General features: G+C 41.5%; 1 pseudogene; it reads left to right on the top strand.

Annotated features, from left to right (window-relative positions):
• Positions 1 to 830: 830 nt before the first annotated feature.
• Positions 831 to 2,833, top strand: LOC149265546 (cytochrome P450 94B3 pseudogene; annotated as a pseudogene).
• Positions 2,834 to 5,038: the final 2,205 nt, after the last annotated feature.

Here is a 5,038-nt window from a genome sequence, read left to right as displayed (position 1 = left end):
AAACCTCAAATTTTTCTACCAAAACAAAATCCAAAGAATCTCACTAAAAACAACTCCACAACTAAAACAACTAATTATGTTACTCATAATTACCTTCTTAAACTCTAACCATGTGGAGTTACTGTTAATTGCTAAAGGCCAAAAGTCATCCGATCCCACCTGCCCTAATCAAGGTGGCAACCATCACATATTCCACAACTATAACAACTCCACAACTAATTATGTTACTCATAATTACCTTCTTAAACTCTAACCATGTGGAGTTACTGTTAATTGTTAAAGGCCAAAAATCATCCGATCCCACCTGCACGAATCAAGGTGGCAACCATCACATATTACGGGGCGAAGGTAAATTCCATGCCCGAGGTCGCGGGCAGAAAGTCTCCAGTTTTGTCGTTGCACAAGCTGTTGCTGTTCTGCCTGCTCAACTTCACTACACCACACGCTCGTAGATAGGTTGAGTGTGGATATTAACTAGGAATATACTAATATATGTAAAAGTCAAGAAAACTTTGAAATGGAGTTGGGATTTTTTGGTAATTCAAGCGCGTGCAGCATGATTGACAAAAAAGGTGCATGAATGGTCGCTTGGCTTTTCAAATTTGGGGACGGAGGTGACATAGGCGGAATCTCATGCGTGGACACTCGGGGTCACAGTCTACCAGAACAGTACAAATGTTGGCACTACTTTAAACAAAATTTAGATGTTTCTGCACCGTGTCACTTGGCTTTAAATAATTGCGCACGTGAGATTCTAGATAATCGTTTTATAATTTCATTGAGGGATAAACATGGACTGACTTTTATTTTTGGGCATTCGCGAAGCAGAATCAACCAGATTCTCTGAGAAAACCGCAGCTTCAAAACCGCCCCGTGTCCAGACCGTCGTAATAAAGGTGCAGCCGCTTGATTCTTGATTCTGTGCAAGCAACACTTGTGAAGTTTCATGGAGAATTTGTGGTTTTTTGTGTTCCTCAATGGGGATCCATTGTTAATGTTTGCGAGGCTGTTGGTGTTTTACGTGGTTTTCCTGTACATTAAACGTGAATTTATGTTATACAGAAGTGTAGTGAAGGAACCCATGCGGTATCCGGTTGTGGGTTCACTATTTGCGTTTTGGAAGAATCGGGGCAGGCAATCAGAATGGTACGCCGAGATGCTTGCAATATCTCCCACGCAGACCATCGTGGTGGAGCGTCTGGGAGGAATTCGGACGGTGGTGACGGCGAATCCTGAGAACGTTGAACACATTCTGACGACGCGCTTCGATAATTATCCCAAGGGCCAACCTTTCAGGGCCATTCTGCACGATCTGCTCGGGAAGGGCATCTTTAATACCGACGGGGACGCCTGGAAACTACAGCGGAAGGTCGCCAGTCACGAGTTCAACTCCCAGGCTCTCCGCAATTTTGTTCTACGAGTCGTAGAGGAAGTCACGGATCGACTCCTGTCGATTCTAGGCGAGGCAAGCGAGAAGGGTAGGAACGTGGATTTGCAGGATCTTCTGCAGCGTTTCGCGTTTGATAATATATGCAAAGTAGCGTTCGGAATCGATCCGGTTTCCCTGGATGCGAGCCTTCCCGTTTCGGAATTCTCGCAGGCTTTCGATGTGGCGACCAAGCTGAGCGCTGCGAGATCCACTGCGCCGATCTCGTTGGTGTGGAAGATAAAAAGGATTCTCAACGTCGGCTCCGAAAAGCGGCTAAGCCAAGCGGTGCAAGTTGTGCATCACTTCGCCATGGATGTGATTCATCAACGCAGAAAGGAGATGGCCAACAACGCCCCTTGCAAACAGGACCTGCTCTCAAGATTCATGGAGCTTGCTAACCTGCAAGCCGATCTGCCCGAACGCCACGCCGATGGCTCCGAAGAATTTCTTCGAGACTCCATCATCAGTTTCGTTTTGGCGGGCAGAGACACCACCTCGGCTGCCCTAACGTGGTTTTTCTGGCTGCTCACCTCACATCCCCATGTGGAAGAAGCAATACACAAAGAGATAACCCGTCTCATGGCTGTCAAACCCGAAGCCAAACGGGACGGAAATCCCTTGGTATTTTCATACGAGGATCTGCAGAGCATGCATTACCTGCACGCCTCAATCTGCGAATCGATGAGACTTTATCCGCCGGTGCCTTTCGACTCCAAGCACGCTCTGCACGACGACGTTCTGCCCGACGGGACTTTGGTGGCCAAAGGCACTCGGGTGACTTATCACCCGTACGCCATGGGTCGAATGGCCGCCATCTGGGGTACGGACTGTCTGCAATTCAAGCCGGAGAGGTGGCTGGACAAACATGGCTATTACGTCCCGCAGAGTAACTTCAAGTTCGCAGTATTCCAAGCCGGGGCGCGGATCTGTGTTGGCAAAGACATGGCGTTTATTCAGATGAAGTATGTCGCGGCCGCAGTGGTTTCCATGTTCAGATTGCGGCGACCTGTTCATAATTCTTCCGTGAGTACGCCAAAGCTCATTCACAGCTTGACTGCGCGCATGAAGGGTGGTCTTCCTCTTCTGGTTGAGAAAAAGGCGGCGCTCATTATTCCACAGTAGTAGCCCTTCTCCATCTGGCACCTCTTCGCTACTGGTTGTCAATTCGTTGGTTCAGTCTACAGGCCACGCACTATTCTATCAGTGTTTGTAAATCAGATTGGTAATGTCAAAATCTTTACAACTTTTCAACTTATCACTTCAGAATTAGAAAACGAACGATCAATACCACCAGTCAATTCTGTAATCAATAGATGTACAGCGCTGCGCTGCCCTGCGAGATATTTTATTTATGACAATTGTAAAGGTTGGTTAGGTCACCGAATAAAATAGAGCTTTTTTTATTTAAAACTGTGTATCACAGCTAAACTTATAATTTAAAATTTTATTGAGCAATGGAAACGTTCATGCACCAAGGATTTTGCGTTAGGTTTAATGATTAGGTCATTTTAATAGCAGACAGCTTTTTAATGGAGGTGTATCACAATACTAGGTATAGTTTAAAATATTAAAAACGGTGAGTAAAAAATATTTAAAACGTGCGAGAAATGATAACATTAGCTCACATTAGAGATTTAAAATATAAATATATAAAATATTTAATACTATTTTTAAATTTACATTTCAAACATAAATAGATAAATAAATTTATATTTAAGTTTTCACTTATATTTTTCGTCATTTCCGTCAAAATAGATATGCTTTTTCATAACTTAGATTATTGGATATTTTTATATATCATTTTGGGATTCAACTGGGATTGAAACTAGTGAAATGAATCACAGAGCATCAGTCATCACTTACTTCCGGGGCTTGCACCTGGTAAGCAGGGCTTCCCGGGAGGTCACCCATCCCAGATCGCTTCTGGCTCAAGCGTGCTTAACTGTGGAGTTTTCCCCACAAAGAGTGAAGGGATCTCTACTTGAATGGTTCATGAGGCACAATACTTGTTAAGGTCTTGCAAATGGGATAGCAAGCTAAGTGGGCTTGATTGTGGGGAAAACCCCACAGTTAAGCACGGTTGAGCCAGAGGCGATCTGGGATGGGTGACCTCCTAGGAAGTCCTGGTTACCGGGTGCAAGCCTCGGAAGCGATGACTGGCGCTATTCAAAAATCATGAGAATTTAGTCAATTACGACTACCTCTCATGGAAATGGTCATACATGAATGATTTACAGCAGTTGAATCCCAAAATGATATCTAATATAATGCACTACGTAAAACCCCTAATACTTTATATATAGGTTAAATTATAGATTATTTTTTTTAATTATTTTTTATATTTTAAATATGACTTTTAAGTAAAATTTCTATTTTAAATATCAAAAGAGACACCAAAACAAAATTATGTATGTGTTAGTTTATATTTTGATAAACAAGATTACATGTACAAAACTTATGTTTTAAAAGTATCTAAAAGTGAAGAGTCTTGTCTCTAAGGATGTTATTAGACTTTGTTAATAGAACCATAGAAAAACAATTTAGAAATATAAATGCATAAAGATTATCATTTCGATTTATGAGAGATAAATAACTCTAGTGGAATGGACTCCTTAGAATGGGCTCCTTCTTGTTATAAGGTCTATGTTAGACCTACATGAACCTTTTTTACTAAGCATGTGATGCAAAGAGCTCATAGTAAGTTGCATCTCATCTAGCATTAATAAATTTGTTCCTTTGCCTGGTTCTCAGCAAGTAAATTTTTTTCCAGTAATAACTTCATGTGACATTAGATGTACGCAATGTAAATGTACTATCTGTAACAACCCATGATGTGACTTGTAAATGGTACCCAATCAACCACTTTAGCTAAAAATTCTATGTATGTTGGCGAGATGATTTCCTCTACAATTTCATTTTCCAACTACTCTATTTCTTCTAGAATTGGCTTAGGGGTATTCGCTCAATATCAAGGAGCATAGGTCCCTACCCTTTGTTGGGCACGATCCTCCATTCTCTCTATAGTAAGCCACATCATGTCAACTATGTGCTTATTGTTGGGGCAAGTTAAAAAAATGTTAACAAAATATCCTATAAAAGTTTGCTTAGATGAAGCACTCGATAGGAGCTCAATAAGTAATGGTTGTTGGAATTCCCAACACTGAAAGAAGGGGAGGGGTTAAGATCCTAGCAATGAACCAAGTGATGGGAAACAAGACTAGATGCGACAACAAGGTATAGTAAACATTGATGAGCAAGAAAAGGTATAGAGAAAAAGGATAAAAACCAAAAAGTATAAACTGAAATCCCCATATATTACTAGAATAGGATTTGACTTTAATAGACTGAATGGATTGTTCATGCAACATGATTCACCCATCAAATCATACTTGATCCAACTACGTAGCAATACCTCATGCAGAGTGGTGGCACCTTGCACCATGAGGATATGATTTGGCTTGAAAGGATGATGGATTATGGAAGGGTGGGACAATGTTGAGTGAGGGGTGGTAGAGGAAAAATTAGGATTCAAAACTACAAAATATGGAAACAACCCTCTAACCTCTTCATAAAAGCCATACCAAAGCTCCTTGCAACCATAATAATTGT

This window comes from Pinus tabuliformis, chromosome 6 (assembly GCF_031772625.1).
Source record: "Pinus tabuliformis cultivar Carrire ecotype Pingquan chromosome 6, CPIR1, whole genome shotgun sequence".
Classification (NCBI taxonomy): Eukaryota; Viridiplantae; Streptophyta; class Pinopsida; order Pinales; family Pinaceae; genus Pinus; species Pinus tabuliformis.
The sequence above is the reverse complement of the archived record's forward strand: the minus strand, read 5'-3'. Positions and strand labels throughout refer to the sequence as shown.